Here is a 23,410-nt window from a genome sequence, read left to right as displayed (position 1 = left end):
CTATTATATATGTCTCACCTTTGAAGCCTGATACTTCCAAAAGAAGCCTGGCTCATTAAGGAAGCGGAATGAGTATCATCCTCCTGCCACACAGCACTTACCATCTGCACACGTCCTCATACAAGTGGGTTGGGGAAAACTCAGGTTCAGCGTCATGCCCAGGGCTCTGGGGTGGGAGGGGCCTGGATTCTTGACTCCCTTGTTGCTTAGTTCCATCTTGGGTTTTGCTTCTTCAACTTGGCCCTGGTTCAGCCAGGCCCGACTGGGTGTCTAGGCCCTTGGCAAGGCCTTTGCCTAAGCAGGAAGCTATAGGCAGCAGCTGTGGTGCGGCGGAGACTGTGTGGTGAGGCTGCAGAGGCAGGCAGGGAGTCTGACTAGACCGGCCCTGACTCAACTTTTGCTTCCAGACAACCTAGGTGTGGGGGCGTTGCCACGTCAGTCAGGACTCCCTCTGTTGAGCGTGACAGAAACCCAGCTCACACTTGCCTAAACAAAGGGAGGCTTTGGGCTCCAGAAATTGGGAAAGACAGGGGTGGAGTGGACCTCAGGCATGACTGGATGGCAGCCTCAATGCAGCCAGCTCTCTCTGTGAATGGTCACCATTATTTTCTGCAACACACAGGATAACCTGGGCTGGGGGCTGGGGGAGGGAGAGGCCCCGATGCGGACAACCCAGTTTTAATTACCCTAGTTGGTGACTGTGGAAGAGAAAGAGCTCAGGGTATACAGGTTCCAGGGAAGGCTGTGGTCAGCTGCCTTAGGCCACAGGCCCACCTCTGGAACTGACATCATGTTCAGGCCACGTTAGGGCAGAGGGGACTGCCATGGGCAGTGAAGTCGAATCCTAAGGGATGGGCCATGTGGAGAAGCAGATCTGTGAATGAGGACTAGTGTTATCAGAGAGGGGACCATTGAGATCCTGAGGATGAGATCAAAATGCTAGCTATCCACTAAAGATCCAGTAGCAGTCAGCATCCAATAAGGAGGGCAGAGATAGTTTCGTATAAAGACCTGAGGTTGAGGGTGGGCGTGGTGGCTCATGCCTATAATCCCAGCACTTTGGGAGGCTGAGGCGGGCAGATCATGAGGTCAGGAGATGGAGACCATCCTGGCCAACATGGTGAAACCCCTTCTCTACTAAAAATACAAAAATTAGCTGGGTGTGGCAGCAGCATGTGCCTGTAGTCCCAGCTACTCAGGAGGTTGAGGCAGGAGAATCGCTTGAACCCAGGAGGTGGAGGTTGCAGTGAGCCGAGATTGTGCCACTGCACTCCAGCCTGGTGACAGAGCTAGACTGCATCTCAAAAAAAAAAAAAAAAAAAAAAAAAAGAACTGAGGTTGGAATGAGGACACAGCCCAGGAGAACCAGGGTATGAAGGGGGTTCTCAGCAGAGCAGGAGTGAAAGTCTCTGCTTTGTAAGTCCTGGGACGTCCATCTCGGTCTCCAGACTCTTCTCTGCAGTCATCAGGGTGACAGGGGCTGACAGGGTGAGCAGAAGTGGCAACTGCAGAAAGCAGCTACTAGTATTTCTGTGACTGAAGGAGCGAAAGGGGACATTTAGAAACACAGTGGAGGTACCCTGCAGGGCTGACACTCAGACTTGAGGAGGGGTCTCTGCTTGCTGGCGCTGGGGCCCTGAGCTCAGACAAGGGCCCGCTTGCCTGGGACCGCGACCTCTGAGCAGGGGTCTGGGCCAGCTTCTGATAGCGTCTCTTGGGCCGCCAGGGGATGGAACTGGTTCTGCCAGGGTTGGAGAAGCTGCAAGCTGCGTTCTGCAGCGGCTCTAGTTTGGCGCTGCCCGCTGTTGGCTGGGGAGAGAAATAGCTCCCAGGAACAGGAAGCCCGCAGGAAGCGGACGGGGAGCAAACAGGAAGAGCGAGTCCTGCCTCCTGCACTAGCCTAGTGGTGCCGCTCTAGCGCCCTAGCGCCCGGGCTGCAGAGCCTACACAGCCTACACAGAGCTGGCTGGCAGAGCGGAGCCGCGGCGGAGTCCCAGCTCCAGCATCATCAGTTGGAGCCCAGAGCATGGAGCATAGAGGTAATGGCTGAAAAGCGGCCCCAGATGGCTCCCTGCAGGCCTTCTGATGGGTGCAGGAGTCCATGGGACGGCCGTCTCTCTCAGGAGGCTGGGAACTTCTTGAGGTTAGGGACGTGCTGGCTTCGCTGTGCATCCTCCATGGGGCCTGATATCCTTCCCCGTGCAGAGCAGGCCCTCGTAGGCAGGTGTTACGCTGAAATGAGCTGCATGGCAGGAGCCCTTGTCAGGCAAGGTGTCCTGGGCAGCTCTGCAGCCCTCCCTGCCCTGCCCTCAGAGTTCCTGTGTGTTTTCCCGGGGTGTGGTTCCAGGCTCTCCATGGAGTCCTGCACGGGGCCAGGGTGGGGGTGTTGAACACTGAACCTTGAACACACCGGGGCAGGCTCTGCCCAGACCTGGCAGATGCACACTAAACTCCCTTCTCATCCTCGTCTACTTGCCAATAAAGTCAACAGCAGGGTCTTAGCTCCACCAGTTATAGGCTGTCTGGCTTTGGGCAGGTTATTGGGCCATTCTGAGCCTCAGTTTCCCCAGAATGACCTCTTCAGTCCCTTATTCCCTGCACCAGGAGACAGGAAGAGATTGTTGGTCCTCTTCAGCCAGTCCATTCCTCTCCCCTGTCCCCTGCTTCTCACTGGAGTGAGATTTTAACACAATGTATCATAATTATGCTTTGAAAGGCAGTCAGTATTAGCAAGGCAGATATCTGTTTAGCTCGAAAAAAAGAAAAGATCCAGGTCAGCTGGGACTTGCTGAGCAGAGCTCATGGACAGCTGCAGGTGAGGCAGGGGGAGCAAAGGGGGAGAGAAGGCGAGGGAGGACAGGGGCTCTGCACCAACCTGAAGGAAACAGGAGACCAGGTGGGCCCCATGTCCTGGGCTCCTGTGAATTCCAGAGCAGCGAAGCGTTTAGACAGGAGTCCTCAGGAGAAGGCTGGAGCCCCCCAGCCTCCAGCTGCATCAGGGCAGGACAGCAGGGCGACAGGCCCAGTGGAGTAAGGGACCCAAAGATGTTTATGGACCTTGTGGGAAATGGGATTAGGCCAGTGCTCAGTAGAGTAAAGGCTCCAATGAGAAATGATAGCTTTCGTGGCACCGTGGCCATATCATGGTCTGCCCTGTCCTAAAGGTTTTTCTATAAGTTTGTCTCCCTCTTCCATCTCAAGTTCTTTCAAGGCAGGGACTGGGTCTGAGTTTTCTCTGATGGTGCCCGGAGAGTATGTTGGGTGCATCTGGGGCCACAGTCAAGTCCGGGTGAGTGTTTGGAGGGGCTTCTGGCCGTGTGGCCTAGGCTACTGTAGAGCCATGGGTCTGTCAGCTAACACAATGGTGTGAGCAGTGCCAGATGTGACATTTCCCAGCCAGGAGCCCTGGCAGGCAGGCAGAGGGGATCAAAGCATAGAGACCTCGTTTTCAGCCAGAGAAGGGATTAATGAAGAACCCAGTGTCCCAAAGGGAGGCTAATTGGGTTCCGAAGAGTGATAAGTGTTCCTGGACCCACTTGGCATGCTCCTACCCTCTGAGCCCTGTTTCCTCAAGAATTTAATTTAACATTCCTTGTTGAACGCAGCTCTCGGGGGAGGACTGATTTGGGCTGTTTGGGCTGTTTTATTTTCCTCCCTCTATCCTTCCTTTCTTCTCTTGTGGGAAGATGCCAGTGCTTGGTGAACTGGCTCTTTGGGGTGACCAGACCAACCTTCTCTGAGCAGGCCCTGAGCACAGAAAGCCTTGGGCTCCCTCTGTCTGCTCAGCAGCCCAGCCATCTGCCTTGCTTGGTCACCGTGGAGACGTGTGCTGGGGCTGCCTTTCTGGAACTGGTTGCGGGGGGGTCTGGCAGGTGGAGAGATACCTGAGCCCCGGCTTCTAATGCTTTTTTCTGGGATCCTGACATACAGCACAGATTGGACATACCTCCCCTTCTTCCCTGCTTGATAACCATCCCTGCTGGGCCTCCCAACTTGAAACGTGGGACCACGGTATTGTAGAGAAGGATAGCTCTGGCGTTGGCCTGCCTGTGTCTGAATCCTGACTCTGTGCCACCCTGGGCAAGTCATTTAACTTCTTCAAGCCTCAGTTTTTGCTCCTGTGCATTAACTACCCCAGAGATATTGTGAGGCTGACATGAGACAGCCAGGGTGAAAGTTCAGCACAGGGCCTAGGATATGGTAAGCATGGTGTAAGGATTATAAGCTTTTGTTAGTAGGAGAGCATGTTAGTTTCCCGTGGCTGTTTTAACAAATTACCATAAATGAGGTGGCTTAGCAGAAACGTATTCTCTCCCAGTTCTGGAACTCGGAAGTTCAAAATCAGGGACAGCCATGCTCCTCTGAAGGCTTTAGGGGATAGTCTATTTCTTGTTTCTTCCAGTTTCTGGTGGCTGCTGGCATTCCTTGGTTTGTGGCCTCATCACTCCAATCTTCAAAACCAGCATCTCTGAATTTCTCGCTGATCCATCTTCACATGACCTTCTCATCTCAGTGTGTGGTCAAATCTCCCTCTGCCTCACTCTTATAAGGATAAATGTGTGTGCGTTTGGGGCCTATACAGATAACCCTCCATCCCGAGATCCTTATCTTAATCACATCTGCAAAGACCCCTTTGTTTTGCCATACAGTGTAAAATTCACAGGTCACAAGGATGAGAATATTGATTTTTGGGGGGGGGGGGCAGGAGTCATTTTCCAGCCTACCAAAGATGGATCAAAGAACTGGAGTGAGGAGGAGAGACTTGAGTACCTTTGGTTCTTGTCTTAGGACAGGCTCCCTAGTAGCAGACCCTGGGATGAGGTTCACTGTGCACACGGTTGATTAGGGAAGCGCTCCCAGGAGAAACTGGCAAGATGATGGGAGAAGCAGGTCAGAGAAGGGGAAGAAACTCAGTAGGGTGAGATTTGAAGTCCCAGCCTGCTCTGGTTTGAATGTGCCCCCCAAAACTTCATGTGTTAGAAACTTAATTGCCAATGTAACAGTGTTAAGACGTGAGACCTTTAAGAGGTCATTGGATCACAGGAGTGGAGCCCTCCTGAATGGATTACTGCCATTATCATGGGAGTGAATTAGTTCTCTCGGGAGGGAGTTATTTCTCACGAGAGTGGGTTGTTGTAAAATGAGCTCAGCTCGCTCTTGCGGTCTTTTTCACACGTGCTTGCTTGCTCTCTTGCTGTATAATGCCTTCCCCAGGGTTATTATGAGCAAGAAAATCCTCACCAGGTGCTGGCGCCATGCCCTTGGACTTCCCAGCCTCCAAGACCATGAGCCAAATAACCTTTTGGTCTTTATAAATTACCCAGTATCAGGCATTCTATTAAAGCAACAGAAAATGGACTAAAACACAGCATCGTATTAATCCCACAGAGAGCTTTAAAAAAGGAAAGTCACTGATGAAATTGAATCTCATTTTTATCACTACCCATTCCTATTTCCCTCCTTTCCTTTCCAGAGGAAGTTATTGTCATAAATTTGGTATGTGCCTTCTTGTCCACTTAAAAAATGCTTATAATATATATTTGTGTCCCTAATCATGTAAAGTATTGTCTTCTGCATTTTAAAAATTTATGTAATAAATTTATGTAATAAATCTTATTCTCTCCTCCCTCTCTCTATATATCTATATCTATATCTCTCTCTATATATATTTATCTGTCACTTTGATTTTTTCACTCAGTACAGGGTTCGTAAGATCTGTTCATGTCAAGATACGCAGATATAGTTCATTGCTTTTCACTGCTGCTGATTAATATGTACCGCTTTTACTTTAGATGAACATTTAGGTTGTTTAAAAATGTTTTCATTATTACAAGGCTGAGGTGTCTTCTTACCCTCATAGAAGAGTTTCTCTAGGGTTGATGCCTTGGGAATTTTTTCGGTCATAAAATGTGTGCATTTTTCAATGTTAATAATAACTGCAAAGCTGTTCCCCAAATGGCTGTGCTAATATCCCCCATTAGCAGTGTTTCTGAAAATTCCCATTTTCCTCATATTTTCACAAAGATTAGTATTGTCAGACTTTTAATTTTTTTCTAAAATATGGGGATTGACACGATATGACAAGGTTTCAACTTGTTTTCTGTGAGTGCTTCCACGAGTTAAGCATCTTTTCGTGTATTCATGACCACTTGCATTTCCTCTTCTGTAAATTACCCCTTTAAATCTCTTACCCTCTGTCTATTGGGTTGAGCACCTTTTTCTTATTGAGTTATAGAAGGTCTTTATATATTCCAGAGACTACCTTTTTGCTATTTCGTATTGTAAACAACTTCTAATCTGTCATTTTTTGTCATAAAGTATTTTGATTTTGATATGGACAAATCTATTAATTTTTAAATGGTTTGTTCTCTTATATCTTGAAAGCTTTTTATTACTTGACATCATCAAGATATTATCTTTTTTTAATAGCTTAAAAGTTTTCTTTTCTTTTTTTTTTTTTTTTGAGACGGAGTCTCGCTCTGCCGCCCAGGCTGGAGTGCAGTGGCCAGATCTCAGCTCACTGCAAGCTCCGCCTCCCGGGTTTATGCCATTCTCCTGCCTCAGTCTCCCGAGTAGCTGGGACTACAGGCGCCTGCCACCTCACCTGGCTAGTTTTTTGTATTTTTAGTAGAGACAGGGTTTCACCGTGTTAGCCAGGATGGTCTCGATCTCCTGACCTCGTGATCCGCCCGTCTCGGCCTCCCAAAGTGCTGGGATTACAGGCTTGAGCCACCGCGCCCGGCCAAAAGTTATATTTTTAATATATAGGCTTTAGCCAAACTAGAATTTATTTTTGTGCATGCTATGAGATAGGAACCTGATTTTATTCTTTTATATGGAAAGCCATTGTGCCAACACCATGTATATCTATATATATGTAGTCTCTAAGCTCTCCAGTCTATTAATTTGGTCTGTTTTTTATTGCTCTATAAATATCACCCAGTTTTATTAGTATAGCTTTATAAGAATTGTTTATATCCTGTTGGTTAAGCCATGTTCCCTCATCTCTTATTGTTCTTTAGAATTGCCTCGAATTTTCTTGATGGGATAGGTGAGATGAAACCTAGAAATCCTGCAGTCAATTTTCTCCCAAAGGGAAGTCAGCCTAAAATTAGATCTGATACCATGGAAGGGAGAGCAGAGATGGGAAGACACTGGGTCCTTAATGAGATTGTTGCTGAATCAAGCTCCTCTGAAGCTGATCCTGCCTCTGCAATGTCTGTTCATCTAAACTAATAAATCTACTTTATTATTAACCAATTTAGTTGATTTTTCTGTGACCAGTAACCAAAGCTTTCTAACGGATATACCTGGTGTATCTTTTTATGTCTATTTTCAAGCTCTGTCATTATGTTTAGTGCCTTTCTTATAAACTGCATAATCTGGACATTTGAAGTGTACTCTGAGTGTCAGTCTTTTAATAGGAAAAATTAATCCACTTAAGATTTATGTGATTACTGTGATTATCTGGATTTTTGTCTATCTTGTTTTGCACTCTTCATGTATTATTCTTTTTGCCTTTCCCACTCCTTTTCTGTGGCTTTCTGTGGGATTGATTAGATTTTCTTCCCTCTTTTGCCCTCTACTGATTTGAAAATTATGCATGTGTTTCTGGTCTTTCACTATTTTCCTAAAGCTTATAATATGCGTACTTCACTTTGTGCTTTTTGAACAAAGCCTGTTCCCCAAATGGTTGTGCTGAAGCCTGAAGTTAATCAACATCTTTGTCCTTCTCCTGAATAAAAACAGGAACTTTATACACTCAAAATTTCTTACTTACGACCTTCCACTGCTCATATTTTTACTATTTCTATTATTTTAATTCCTCATGATTTTACATCTCCCAAATTGATGATGATGATGATGATGATGATGATGAGATGACGCTGATAGTGATGATTCGATACTGATTTAGATCTTACTAATTTCTTTGTATACACTGATTGTTATTGGTTGAATTGTGTTTCTTCAAAATTCATATGTTGAAGCCCCAGTACCTCAGAATGTAACTGTATTGGGAGATAGGGTCTTTAAAATAAAGATGTAATTAAGTTACAGTGAGGTGTTTAGAATGAGCCTTAATCCAATATGATGCATGTCCTTGTAAGAAGAAGAAATTTGGACACAGACACATGCATGCACAGAGAGGAAAGGCCGTGTGAGGACAGAGCAACAGACCAGAGTCTGCAAGCCAGAAAGAGACTCCTCAGAAACCAGACCTACGGACACCTTGACCCTGGGCATCCAGCCTCCAGAACTGCGGGAAAATAACTGTCTGGTTGAAGCCACCTGCTCTGTGGTATTTTGTTATGGCAGCCCTAGCAAAATAATACATTTGCCTTTTTTTTTTTTTTTTTTTTTTTTTTTTTGGCATGCTTTTCTTCTGGGCTCACTTTCTATTTCCCCTCTGAATTGTTGACTAGTTCAAGTTCTTTCAGAGGGGATCTCTGGGTCTTAAACTATCTGAATATATCTAAACAAATATTCATTTCACCACTGTCTAACAGATCCACCTGGCATATCTTGAATGCCAATTTACTTGAATATAGAGTTCGAGGAATGAGTCTTGGTCCCTGGGTAATGTGGACTTAGCAAGTCCTAGTCCACCAGATTCTACCTCTCTGAGGAATGACTCTCTTTAGTCATTTCTTCAAAGGGACATGCTCAATAAACAAGAGCTTCTTCACAAGTACATTGACTTTTTTTTTTTTTTTTTTTTTTTTTTTTTGAGGTGGAGTCTTCCTCTGTTGCCCAGGCTGGAGTGCGGTGGTGTGATCTCAGCCCACTGCAACCTCCGCCACCCAGGTTCAAGCAATTCTCCTGCCTCAGCCTCCCGAGTAGCTGGGATTACAGGTGCCTGCTACCACGGCTGGCTAATTTTTGTATTTTTAGTAGAGACGGTTTCACCATGTTGGCCAGGCTAGTCTCGAACTCCTGACCTCAAGAGATTTGCCTGCCTCAGCCTCCCTAAGTGTGGGGATTACAGGGGTGAGACACTGCGCCCAGCCTCTTATCAGTCTATTCTTTCTTTAAGTTCTTCCAATACTTCAAGTATAGCCATTTTAAACTCCCTCTCAGACTTCCATACGATTTTTCGTTTCTGACATGTTTCCTGGTTGAATCTGCTGGTTACTGCTCAGAACTTTGGATTTCTTTGAGCACTTTGTAATTATGTGGGTGAAGCTGTCTCCTAAGGGGTCCTGCATAGGCCTGGATTGCAGAGATATTCCTCTGGAATGACATGGTGATTGCATCGACTGCCGCTAAAGGGTAAACAGTAACTAGACAAGTATTTATGTGAGTTTCTAGGCTCAGGACATCCACACCGTGCTGGTAGTGATGAGGATACTTGTCCATAATTTTGTGTCATACAACCTAGAGATTCAGATATTGTGTTGGCGACTATTTCCCTCACAGCCCAAGGTAAGTGACCCACTTTTGTGCCTAATATTCAGGCCAGCAAGCAGTTTTCTGACCCCAGTTCCTAAACAGGAGAGCCCTTTCCTGACTCCTGGTTTTCTTTGGGGAACTCGGTTCTAGTATTCCTGCTGTCGGCGAGGCTGGGGAACTCGGTTCTAGTATTCCTGCTGTCGGTGAGGCTGGGGAACTTGGTTCTAGTATTCCTGCTGTTGGCAAGGCTGTGGTCTTGGTACCGCTTCCTAGGCGAGAACTAAAGCTACAGCCTTTCTAAACACCGTATGACTCCATTTCTCTGGAATTCTGGAAAAAGCAGAAATATGAGGGCAAAAATTGACCAGTCGTTTCCAGGAGAGGGGGAAGAGATTGGCTGCAAAGGGCAGAAGGGCATTTGCAGGGTGATGGAACTGTTCCGTGCCTTAACGGGAATAGTAATTCTATGACTGTATTTATTTGTCAGAACTCACAGTATTATATCCTAAAAAGGGTGAATTTTACTGTATGTAAATTATATCTTAATCTGATTTTTAAAAGATGCACAATGATAAACTATCTCTATAGCTCAATATGATTTTTGATAACTTGAAAAGTAAACCCAGCCTCTAAGGCATACGCAGGGTGTAGCTCAGTCCTGATCACCACTGCAGGTCTCCTCTTTATTTGAGCATCCACAGATACTCTTTTAGCTTCGGAGCTTCGTTACAGATTTTGAAACTTAATTTTCTGTACTTTACCCAGAATTTCTATGTGTTTGGAGCAGGAGACCGACCATGTGAGCTCAGACGCCTACCTTAACTGAGAACCAGGCCATTGGCACCGCTGGACATAAAGTCTCTGATGGGCCTCAGGACTCTGAAAAATGATCATGCATTTTCCAAACAAGCAGCACACACTATTCTGGGTGGCCGGAACTGCCTTGCTTTCCTAATCTAGAGGCTGGGTCTTTTATCCTTTCTCCCTCTTCCAGATGTTTCCTTTGGAAGCACCTCCCCAGCCCAGGGTTCCACTTCTGACGTCCCTAAAGTGCAGCCTGCTGCAGTGGCTGGATCCTCCCTGTGGCTGCTGAGGACTGGATCACCCCAGAGCATTGTGTTGATGCAGTGGGTGCTGCCTCCATCCTGAGCTAAGGGCCTAAGCCAAACCCCTAGAACATCTCTAGGACTTGGCATCCGGGAAGGCATCTGCTGGCATCTGCTTCCAGTGCATGCTGGTTGCCCGACAATTTGGGTAAATAATGCCGTTGCATTTGGCTGTACCACTGGAAATAGGCCAACTCCAAGAGGTTGCACTGCTTCTGCCTTAATTATTGGCATTGGCTGTTGAAGTGATCAGAAGCTACTAACACCCAAAAAGGATTCATTTGAGTGAATCGCTAAGAAGTTACAAATCCTTCTCTATATTATTTTCTGAAAAACTTAAGAGCATGTGAAAAAATGTAAAGCAATCCAGTACTTCTGTAAAACATACCCACCCAGAGATGTGTGTGTGTGTGTCTGTGTGTGTATGTGTGTGTGTGTCTGTGTCTGTGTGTGTGTGTCTGTGTGTCTGTCTGTGTGTGTGTGTGTGTGTCTGTGTGTATGTGTGTGTGTCTGTGTATATGTGTATGTGTCCGTGTGTCTGTGTGTATGTGTGTGTGTCTGTGTGTGTGTGTGTCTGTATGTGTCTGTGTGTGTGTGTGTGTCTGTGTGTGTGTGTGTCTGTGTGTGTGTGGTGTGTGTCTGTGTGTGTGTGTCTGTGTGTGTGTGTCTGTGTGTGTGTGTGTGTGTGTGTCTGTGTGAGAGACAGAGAATGTCAGGGTAAGAAGAACTCTCTAGAGAAGGGCCCTCTGGTTTTACTGCTGTGGAAACTGAGGCTTAGAAAGGGGGAGTGGCCTGTTCAAGGTCACACAGCCAGTTAGTAGACAACAGAGACCAGGTGATCCCCTGAGTCCTAGTTTAGGACTCGTCCCACCGAGCCTGCCTGCCTGTGAGTCATGTGACATCCGTCAGATCAGCTGTGCAGTTGACTTGCTGATGGAGCCCGGTAGATAGTGGCCCTGAGGTTCCCTGAACCCGAGCCTGGAGAAAGGGAGAGCACCCGAATGAGAGGTGAGGAGGGTGACAGCACAGCAGGCACCAGTCAGCATCTGACCAGCGGAAGAAGAGGCCCCTTCCCTTAGCTCCATTAGTGTAGCCAGAAAACAGAACATGAGTCCTAAGGCTCTGAAGGTCTGAAGCCTTGAGGAGCGCCCTCGTCCCTGCTGTCATTGTGAAGGCTGCTGTCATGAAGAAGGTGGGGCTGAGTGGAGGGAAGGTGGTCACTCTCCCTGCAAATGCATTCATCTCCTTCACTAGTTCCATAGCTCTTCAGGTCGGGGCTGTGGCACAAGGGGTACAGCACTGACTTTATTTAGAATTGCAGGCACATGGTGAGAAAGAAAAGCAGGTTGACCTTCACACAGATCTATCGCCGTTTTCAACTCGTTACAGATAATGCAGGCCGTCTTTTCGGTGTCTGTGGGGATGACCCTCACTGCCACCATCCCCCTGCATACCACCATCCGGAAGTCCCTAAACAGAGCTCCTCCATGTGCTGTCTGCTAACTGCGGGGCTGCGTTGCATGGTCACCCTTGCATGAAGGAGCAGCTGGAAAGACGAGTATTTTCCAGGTTTCAGCCTCCACCATGGGAGGTAACGAGGGAGGTGTCTGGCAAGCTACTGTGCCTTTCAGCCGCAGTTCCCCCAAAGTTGGCAAGGGGACCCAGCTGTGGCCCAGCATCTTGGGAGTTTTCTCAGCAATCCTCGGAGACCACCAGACCCTAGCAGAGCCAGCTGTGGGGGCTGATACAGCTGTTGCCATGGCCCACCTTGATAGAGCCCAGGGGCACAGGCACCAGGGAGGCAGATCGCACAGAAATGAGGGCATGTTTTGTGGGTGGGTGTGATTGGAAACTGAATGGTTCTGGAGAGGCCAGGGCCAGGGGCTCACTTACTCCAATGGATAATAATCCAAATTTAAACCTCAAAGTGTTTTCAGGAAGTCAGCATTAGCCTAAACAATCTCACCCAAAACATCAGTGACAACTGAAAAATTTCATTAGAAAAGCCGGCTGGGCATGGTGGCTCATGCCTGTAATCCCAGTACTTTGGGAGGCCGAGGCAGGTGGATCACCTGAGGTCAGGAATTCCAGTCCAGCCTGGCCAACATGGTGAAACCCCGTCTCTACTAAAAATACAAAATTAGCTGGGTGTGGTGGTGCATGCCTATAAATTCCAGCTACTTGTGAAGCTGAGGCACAAAGATTGCTTGAATCCAGGACGGGGAGGTTGCAGTGAACTGAGATTGTGCCACTGCCCTCCAGTCTGGGAGACAGAGTGAGACTCCATCTCAAAAAAAAAAAAAAAAAAAAAGAAAAAAAAAATTGGTTGCTGCTGCTGCTGCTGAAATATACTTTTCTATGTATCTCATCATCAGTTACCAAAATTTAATGGTTCCCATTAGTGATGCTGAAAAGCCCTGTTGAACATTCTAATAAGTAAATTAGATAAGTGTGGCCATGTGTTTGCTTGACAAGTTGAGCTCTGCAAATTGTCTCTTGGTGAATTGGTCTCTCAGCTTTCTGTAAACTGGCGTTTGCTGGACTGACCTAGACTCGCCCTTCTGGATGGAGACAGGGAGAGCTGGGGTTACTGAGTCAGAGTCCTCAAGGATGAGAGGTCAGCATTGTGTCCAATGAGTCAAGGTGTAACTGGACCTGACTGGTCCTTGTTGAGGCTGTGCCTGGTTTCTCTCCAGTGACTGTGAGTGGTACTGGTGTGGCTGAAGTGAACTTGCTGTTGAACTTCCAAAGGATCTTGTTGGAGAAATGCACGACAGGAGACACTTTGGCAATGCTTGTCCTTGATGCATCAGCAGCTCTGGAGGGTTCGGAAGCCCGAGCGTCTCTTCTTTCTCAGGAAGAAAAGGGCTGACTGCTTGAGAATCCTGGTGAAGACTATTTGTAAATGTGTTAAGGACCTGACTCTGGGCAAGACAGCTGGGGGTACCTTGAAAAGGTCAGAGTGCCGCCAAATGCATGAGGCAGCTGTGCCCATTTGCTGAGGCTGGTCCTGGGGGAAAGGCATGAAGCTAGACCACCTTCTGGTTTGCTAAGGGCAACCCTGGGAGCACCTGTGGGTGGAGTGGGATGGGGGAGAGGGTCCTGGAGCAGGAGTCTGGGGAAAAATCCAACATTATGGAGCGTGTCCAAAGGATGCAGCCCATCCAGTCCTTGTTAGAATGAAAGACTCTCAATCCTGTGTTCAAAAAAGTTGTGCCATATTCACTTGCAAACAGTCACAAAGTATTAGGTGTGTATGGGAGTGAGGTAGCTGGGGTGTGGTTGTTGAGTAAAGGAGGATGTTTTGGCAATTTTAGAGCATTGCTAAACTGGTCCATTTCTAAAGACAGATACATATTTGTGGATTGACCTAATTGTTAATTACAGTTCTGCCTGCCAATCGGCACAGCTACTTGAGTACAACATAAGACATGCTTAATCATGGTTGACTTTTTTTTTATATGTAGTGTTGTCAGAGTTTAGAAGTTTTTAAAGTATTTTTTTCTGGGTAAAAAGGCTTCTTCAGGCTGGGGATGGTGAATAATTTTCACTGTAAAGCATCTCAGAGCTTTGCACAGCACAGGCTTAAAGTACGCTGTGATGGGCTTAAAGAGGATTTTATTAAATTGCGGTATCTTAGGAATGGGAGCAGATTCAGGGCCCTTGAGAGAGAGACCCATGCTGCTATCTGGATATCTGGGACCACTTGAGTCCTGGACAGGTCTGCAATCCTGGCCATTGAAGCAGTGGCTTCTACATTTGGCATCCTCCCAGTACCCATCTCTTTTCATAGCATCCCTTATCTCCAGGACTAACCAGGAAGCACTCTCTATACCTCCAACCCTTCTAGAAAGAGAAAAAACTCTCCAGAACATTACCAGCAACATATCTATGGGAAATGAATCTGGTTTTATTTTTAAAAATGCCAGTTCTGCAGAGCAATGCACCACACTTGAAAAACAGCATTCTAACTACACAAGTTGCTGAATAAATAGTTTTGGAGTGTTCTCATTGCCCATGCCGTGGGATCTATTGAGTTTTCCCAAAATAGAGAGGAACCGGATGGAAGATTAGTTGGTGTATTATGTATCCATTTCTGCATAACAAATCACCCAACCTTTAGAGGCTGAAAATAACAATAATCCTTTAGTATCTCTCACGGTTTTTCTGGATCCAGAAGGCAGAGGCAGCTTGGGCTGGGCAGTTCTTGCTTGGGGTCTCTCTAGAGGTTGCGATCGGATGTCAGGCAGGGCTGCAGTCCTCTACAGGCTTGTCTGATGCTGGAGGACCCATTTCCAGCATGGCTCACTGTCGTGGCTGGGGAGTGGGGACTGGCTGTTGGTGGGAACCTCAGTCCCTCTCCAGCCTGTAGGGCTGCTTGAGTGTCTTCTCAGTATGGTGGCCAACTTTCCCCAGTGTCTTCTCAGTATGGTGGCCAGCTTTCCCCACGCTGGGTGAGTCATCCAAAGGCCAAGGAGGAAGCTGCAGTACCTTTTATGACCTAGCCTTGGACGCCATGCACTGTAACTTCTGTCATTTCTGTTTGTCATCCAGAGCAGCTCTGATTCAAGGTAAGAAGAGAGACCACATAGAGCTTCAATGCCAGGACATTAGAATCATTAGGTGCCATCATGGACATTGGCTACCACCTGAGAATCACATGTTCTGCCTATAATGCACCCGGTCAATACCAGCATTTGGTCCAGCTGGACCGTGAAACTAGTTACTTCCTGATGCTGTAAGGGCCGTATTTTGGATTCATACATCTGTACCACCGTAGACAAGACATTCTTTTGCTTCTCTGCGTTTAAACTATTTCTCTGTACAATAGTAAATCGTTCTTTCCCAGGTTGCGTCTAGGTTGGAGTGCTTTGGTGCCTGCAGGGGTTGCTTTGACCACTAGAATATTTGTTGGGGATCAGTCAAGCCTAGCCTCTGTTTGAGCTTCTCATACTAAATACAGTCCAAAGTGGTTGTTATCTCTTTCGATTCTGAGTGTTCCATTGCACGTGGCATTTCTCAGGAAAAGGAACATCATCTTTGGCTAGTCACCCTTCTTAATTGCAATGGTAAAAAGCAATTATGCTAACTTAAAACAAAAAGAAACTTCCCAATCTTGGATGTTTTACCACATCACTGGGAAAGATGCAGGCCTGAGCTTAGAAAACGGGCCGGAGCAGAAAGGCTAGCAGCACACAGGTTCACGCCAAACCACAGCTCAGAACCAGGCTGGCAGGATGCTGCTGTCACATCCGCTGGGAAACAGAACCTCAGCTGGCGTGGCTGCCACTCCACTGCCACCAGCACCTGTGACGCTGGGCACTCACACTGCTGCCCCTGCTGCCCCCCCTCTGTACGGTGTTACCGTCACAGGTCCTGCCATCCCTGCAATGTTTTTCTTATAGCCCTCCTACCTCCCCTCAGCAGATCCTAGCACACATCTGGGGCAGGTAGGAATCTGACTGGCTGAGTCTAAGCTGTGCTCTCCTGTCCTAGCTGCAGGGGAGACTGGAAAAAACACAAATCTGGCGTTCTTGGCATCCGTCGTGGAGGAAGGGCTCTGCTTCCTGTAAAGACTCGTAAGGTAGTAAATTCACAGACACGAGAAGGGTTCCAGATGCTGGGCCATCAAAACAACAACAAGCACAGAACAGACAAATGTCCGCCACAATTAGTTGCTGCCTGGAGAACAACATTTTGGCTCATGTTTTGTTTCTTAACAAATACCTGGAGAGTGTGTGAGAAGTTGACCTGGGCTCTCTGATTTGTCAAAAGATCAAAAGAATGTCTAAAAAAAAAAAAAGAAAAAGCCCGATAAAAAATAACAACATCAAAGCAAGAAGAAATATTTACCACTCTATAATAAAATAAAAGGACAAATAGCCCAATTAAAAAACAGGCAAATGATCTAAGTGTTTATTCTTTTTCCAAAGGAAATATACAAATTGCCATTGAGAACCTGAAAGATACTCAGTGTCATTAACCATCAGGGACATATAAACCAAAACCACAACGAGATACCACTTCATGCCCACTAGGAAGGCTATAATAAAAACGACAGATAATAATAAGAGTTGGTGAGAATGTAGAGAAATTGGAACCCTCATAAACTATTGGGGGGAATGTAAAATGGGGGACACACTTTGGAAAACAGTCTGGCTATTCTTCAAAAGAGTAAACAGAGAGAAACCATATGAACTAGCAATTTTATTCCCTAGGGATATGACCAAGAGAAATGAAAATATTTGTCATTTTGGACAAAAACTTGTACATGAATGATTACAGCAGCATTATTCATAATAGACAAAAGGTAGAAATAACCCAAATGCCTATATACTGATGAATGGATAAACAAAATATGGTACATCCATACAATGGAATATTATTTGGCCATAAAAAGGAATGAAGTGTTAATACATGCCTCAACACGGATGAACCTTGAAAGAAGAGAAAGAAGCCAGTCACCAAAGGCCACGTATGGTGTGATTCCATTTATACTGAATATCCAGAATAAGAAAATCTATAAAAAGACCCAGAGCTTAGTGGTTGCTTAGGGCCGAGGGGGTTGGGGGCTGACAGTGATAGCTAAAATGTATAGGGTTTCTTTCTGAGATGATGAAAATGTTCTAAAATTGATGGTGGCAGTGGTTGCACAGACTGAATATACTCAAACCACTGGATTTTATACTTTAAGAGGAAATACTTGCTCATTTTAGAAAAGTAGAAAAAGAGAAAAATAAAACTACTCAGTGTTAACATTTTGGGGCAGGTCGTTTCATTCCTTTTCTAGGCAAAGCTTTCAATGTCTGTGAGGATGGTACATATTTAACTTTATGCAGCTTTTTTGTTTAATGTGAATATTTCCTGTGTTTTTATCACACTTGGTAAGCATTGTTTTCAACGATTGTGCAACATATCTCACCAAATGGATGTATAATAGGCTCCTTAAACATTCCCCACTGTTGGGCGTTTCAATTATCTTAACTTTTTTATTATCATAAATATGTTTTGAAGAACATCTTTGTTATGAGGTTTATTTGAGATTTTAAAATTATTCCTTGGGATAGATTCAAATGGTGACATTATTGGGTTATAGAGTTGGAATACTTTCAAGACTCTTGTTACTTAGTGTCAGCTTGCTTTGCAAAGGAGATACACTTTTGCAAAGGAGCTGCACTCCTGCAAAGGAGATACATTCTTACAAAGGAGACACAGCGTCTTAGAAGATGTCATTTAAGAGAAAAAATATCCCATGTTCCCCTCCCCCCACAAAAGCCTCCTATGGCCTAAACCACACTCTCTTTTCCTCTGATCCCCTACTTTTTTCTTCTCCCTCCTCATTTCTCTTGGTGGTGGATTCGCGTTGTCATGTATACAGTCAATGACAGTGGTTTATTTCATCTGGGCCCCTTAGTTGATTGCTACTCATAACATTCAAGACTATGTATAGGATTTTTTTCAAGACATAAATGTATAAGGACAAATAGTGCAGCAGAAGAGACAACAGCAACAAAATTCGGAAGCACGGGTGTCCTCACCATACCCAAGTCTTTTATAGCTCTTTGTAAAGTTTTATGTTTTACCGATTGTTAACTGATTAAGATTAAAATGAACAATTAATGTTAATTTCTACATTTTGGTCTTATTTTCATTGTCACGTGTGAAAGGAAACTTTCTTCCACATATTCCTGAACTGATCACTAGATATGTGTGCATGAAAGTTATTGCTTTTTATGCTTCTTATGTATTCTATTACTTCATCAAGCTCTTTCATTAATTCCAAGAATCTTCCGATGAGTCTTGGGTTTTATGGGATGATGATTATACCATCTGCAAATTACAACTGTGTCTCCTCTTTCTTTTCTATAGCTACATTTTTTATTTCTGTTTTATATGCTTTGGTCCCACATTTTAGAAGAGTGTTAATTAAGAGACATTCCTGCCTGTCCTTGACTTTAATAAGATTGTTTGTAGTAATGGCCATTAGGTGTTATGTTTGAAGTTGGTTTAGAAGAGATATTATCATATAAAGGGAGTATACTTTTCCCTTTTCTTCAGAAATGGATGTAAATTTTATCAAATGTCTTAACAGTTCTTACTAAGATGTACATGGAGTTTTTTCTTTGACTCACTGATACATTCTGCCGAATACATTAAATTAATAGTATCTTGTCAGTATCCATCCTTTGAATTGATGGAGCAGGCATAGTGGCAGAATCACGAAGAGACACAGGCCTTCTGGGCGTCCATCCTCAACAGGCAGCGTCCCGCAGGCTGTCTCTCCCCAGCTACTTCTGCCTCTTCTTGTAGCCCCTGCAGATCCCCACAGGACGGGGAGCTCATTCTAATCTCTTGCTACTCAACATGTGACCCATAGACCAGCAGCTTCAGCACCACCGGGAAGCTTATTAGAAATACAGAATTTCAGATCCCACCATGGACTGAACCAGAATTGGACATTGAACGAGACCCTCCCCACCACCGCGATTTGTGTGCATGTTAAAGACTTAGAAACATTGTTCTAACACAGTGGTGCGATGGTTTCTCCCCGTTTTTCTTCTGCCAATGGGACAGCCCTCTAGTCCTACCCAAAAGCGGTTGAGAGAAGCTCTAGGTGGTTTTTCTGTGACTATGTGTGTGTATGTATGTCAGAGAGAGAGGAAGAGAGATAGAGACGGACAGACAGACAGATATGGACAGGCAGAGGTAGACAGATAGAGAGAGAGAGAGCAGATTTGGGATGAGCACACATTGCGTGACCCTTTTCAGGGTCCTTGGGCGATTATCACAAGTGATTAGTATCCATGTGTGAAGCCAGCTCTGTGTCTGTGACTTGGGAAAGAGAGTCTCCCCTGAGTTAGCACGAGGAGGGGAGCAGAGAGAGAGGAAGAGAAAGAGAGGGCAAGAGTCTTCCTAGAAACAGTCACCTGGTGATTTGCTTTCACCAGCTGCAGATGCTGATTCCTGAAGTGCTGGATCATCAGGAAGGGGACGCTGGCTGGTTAACCATCTCCAGACCTGATGCTACCAGCTGCTGGAGACAGGATTTCCTCTCCTTTTCTTGGAACACTGATCTGGTTAAGAAACTGAGGCTCATCAAGATCCTGTGTGTTTCTTCTTTGGAAAGTGTCCCAGCCTCTCTGTAGTTGCTTCCTTATTTGTAAAACAGAAACAGACATCTCTGCCTTGAACCCGAGCTTCAAGCGTGGCTGGGGGAGTGTGGACACATTACAAAGTACAAGAGGAAGTTCGCCGTGAGCTCTGTAAGAGCGAATTGGTACTGAATCAAAGGTGTCCTTAACATGAATTGCAGCCGCAGGATGGTGTCATCTGAGGCGGAATTGATTTCCCATGCTGCTCCAGGGAGCTCGCAGGGAAAATGGAACCAGCAGGGCAGAGAGCACAGCTGTCTTTCCGACGGACGCTCCAGATTCCTATGCGGAAGAGCCATGATGCGGAACGTCTTTTCACTCTGGAATACAGATTGAATTGACTTCAAAGAAGCTTGAATATCAAAAGCATTTCGATATTAAGTTTTGCAAGTGAGACCAGAAGCCATCATTTAAGACAGTGCTAGAGAGAGCGACATGATGGTACCAGGAGAGGAAAGATCAAAGGGTGTGATCAATAAACTGCTTTACAGACAGGAGAGGAATGAAGGCATTGGAGAAATATTTCTGCTGAAGAGCCACACTCTTAGACCTGAGAAAGAATCTTGGAAGAAGTAGCCGAGGGAGGGAAGAATGTCGTCGAGCCTCTGGCAGTGGCAGGCACTGTGCTGAGTGCTCCATAACCAGTGCTCGTGAATTAGTTAAGTGAGAGTTGGGATTCAAGTTCAGCTCTACCAGGCTCTGGAGATCCCACTTGAAATACACCACACTGCTTTATAACCTCCCATAAAGCAGTGCTTGCTGTCTTTAATGTGCCTACCAATCTCTGAGCATCTCTTTTAAATGCAAAGTCTGATTTGGAACGTTGGTCAGGGGAGGTGGCTGAGATTCTCTACGTCAAACACATTCCATGGCCATGCCGACACTGCTGGTCCATGGACCACAGTTACAAAGACCAGGCCTCAGGGAGAGTCTCTTCCAGGGATTCACAATCTTGAGCATGCACTAGCTTTACCCAGGGATGCCTAGGCGCAGATGCTTTCTAAAATTTCTCTAGTGGATTTCAATGTTCTTTCAGATCACCGATCTGGGCCACGCATTCTCAAAGTGTGCGGATGGAGATGGAGTGTTGGTAGGGGGTAGGGTATGACTTGCAACAGAACCACCTTTGGAGTTTCCTCACACTGTGGGGTATGTTTATCTCTTCATGGATACGTTTAGTTTCCGAACTGTACATGTTCCCCTGTTTTGAAATTCAAGTGTGTTTTCTGAACTCACACCCTTCTGCCTACTTTCTCTTGACATTTGAGGGACAGTAAAATCATAAAAAAAGCCAGCTAGCCCTGGAAGAATCAGACATAATTCGAGAAGCTAGTAAGAACATTTTAAAAAATTGTAAATAGTGTCCTCAGAGAGACCAAGAGGCTGTTGTACCCATAATGCAAGAGTGGTCTACTATGGCCGGGCACGGTGGCTCACGCCTGTAATCCCAGCACTCTGGGAGGCTGGGGCAGGCGGATCGCAAGGTCAGGAGTTCGAGACCATCTTGGCCAACATGGTGAAACCCCGTCTTTACAAAAAATACAAAATTTAGCTGGGTGTGGTGGTATGCACCTATAGTCCCAGCTACTCGGGAGGCTGAGGCAGGAAAATCACTTGAATCTGGGAGTCGGAGGTTGCAGTGAGCCGAGATTGCACTACTGCACTCCAGCCTGGAGACAGAGCGAGACTCCATCTGAAAAAAAAAAAAAGTAGTCTACCATGCGAAAAGTTGTCTAAGAACAAGAAACAAAGATCTAGAAATTCAAAGCATGACTGGTGAAATGAAAAATTCAATGGGATAAACTAAATAATGTAACCGACAAGACTGAGAACCAAATTGGTCATTTGGAAAGGAAATTTCCAAAATGTAGAGCAAAAGTACAAAGAGACAAAATATCAGAGAAAAGTCAAGAGAAATAAAAAATAGATTAGAAGGCTCAATATCTGTTTAATAAAAGTTTTAATAGAAAATGGACATAAAACAAATAGAAGAAACATTTCCTGAACTGAAGAAGGCAGGAGTCTTCAGACTGAAACAGTCCACAGATGTCAAGGATTTATGAACTAAAGACACACTGATGGAACAACAGAACTCTAAGGATAAAGATAAAAAGCATGTAAGTTTACAGAGCAGGGAAAAACAGGTATCTTGAAAAATAACAAGATTCAGACTGACATGAGATTTCTTTTCATCTGCTACCCTGGATGCTAGACGTCCACAGTGTAATGTCCGGAAAATTCTAAAGAAAAATGATCTTTAGTACAGGAGATAGAATTTTATACCCTGTCAAATTGGAAATAAGAGGGCAGTGCGCAGAAAGTCATCTTCAGGTGTGTAAGAAATTACAATGTTACTCTGTTTTCTGTGGCTGCTGTAACAAATTGCCACACACCTGGTGGCTTAAAACAATAGAAATGTATTCTCCCATCATCCTGGAGGACAGAAGTCTGAAGTTAGTATTCTTGGGCCAAAATCCAGGCATAGGCAGTGCCAGGCTCCCTCTGGAGGTTCTAGGAGAGAACCCTCCCTTTCCTCTTCCAACTCTCCTGGGAGTAAGCATTCTTTAGCTTGTGGCTTCACCACTCCAATCTTTAAGGCCAGTATCTTCAAATCTCTTCCTGATCCATTTTCAAATCACCTTCTCGTCTGTGTCTGTGTGAGAAACCACCATCTACCTCTTTCTTATAAAGATATTTGTGATTGTATTTAGGACCCACTTGATTAATGCAAGATCATCTCCCTATCTAAAAATCCTTAACTTAGTCATATCTGCAAAGACCCCTTTTTGCCACATAAACTAATACAGGCTCCAGGGATTAGGGTGTGAATATCTTTTGGGAGCCTAACACAGTTACCAGTAATACCCCTTAAATAAAAACAAATTCTGAGAAAGTACTCTAGCAAAACTAAAAAAGAATTTTAAAGGATGATGACAAGAGACAACAACAAAAAACAAACAAAAAAAAAAACAAGCCAGGTGCGGTGGCTCACGTCTGTAATCCCAGCACTTTGGCAGGCCAAGGCGGGTGGATCTCCTGAGGTCAGGAGTTCAAGGGCAGCCTGATCAACATGGTGAAACCCCATCTCTACTACAAATACAAAAATTAGCTGGGCATGGCGGCAGGCGCCTATAATCCCAGCTACTCGGGAGGTTGAGGCAGGAGAATCGCTTGAACCTGGGAGGCAGAGGTTGCAGTGAGCAGAGATCGTGCCATTGCACTCCAATCTGGACGACAGAGCAAGACTCCGTCTCAGAAAAACAAAAACAAAAGCCGTGCAGCTGGAATTGACCGAGAAGTGGTGAAAAAAGTGGAAAGAAAAATAAGAGTTTCCATGTATTAGTCAGGTTCTCCTGAGAAACACAACCAATGGAATAAAATAGATAGATAGATAGATAGATAGATAGATAGATAGACAGACATAAAAGGAGATTGATTATGAAAATTGGCTCATGTGATTATAGAGGCTGAAGAGTCTCATGAAATGCTATCTCTAAGCTGGAGCACCAGGAAAGCTAGTGGTGTGACTCAGTTGTAGTCTTTTTTTTTTTTTGGAGACAGAGTTTCACTCTGTCGCTGCAAGCTCCGCCTCCCAGGTTCATGCCATTCTCCTGCCTCAGTCTCCCGAGAAGCTGGGACTACAGGCACCCACCACCACGCCCGGCTAATTTTTTTTATTTTTAGTAGAGACTGGGTTTCACCGTGTTCGCCAGGATGGTCTCCAGCTCCTGACCTCGTGATCCACCCACCTCGGCCTCCCAA

At 45.4% G+C, this 23,410-nt stretch overlaps 1 long non-coding RNA gene across 2 annotated transcripts in view; it reads left to right on the top strand.

The window, feature by feature from the left end:
• The first annotated feature begins 1,851 nt into the window (after nucleotides 1-1,851).
• Nucleotides 1,852-23,410, top strand: part of LOC103241955 (uncharacterized) — a 34,339-nt gene continuing 12,780 nt past the window's right edge. For both annotated transcript variants that reach the window (XR_005241958.2, XR_012095630.1), the window contains exon 1: nucleotides 1,852-2,039. This is a non-coding gene — a long non-coding RNA (uncharacterized lncRNA). The remainder of the gene's footprint in view (nucleotides 2,040-23,410) is intronic.

The sequence above is a fragment of the Chlorocebus sabaeus genome, chromosome 15, assembly GCF_047675955.1.
Source record: "Chlorocebus sabaeus isolate Y175 chromosome 15, mChlSab1.0.hap1, whole genome shotgun sequence".
NCBI classification, from domain to species: domain Eukaryota; kingdom Metazoa; phylum Chordata; class Mammalia; order Primates; family Cercopithecidae; genus Chlorocebus; species Chlorocebus sabaeus.
The sequence above is the reverse complement of the archived record's forward strand: the minus strand, read 5'-3'. Positions and strand labels throughout refer to the sequence as shown.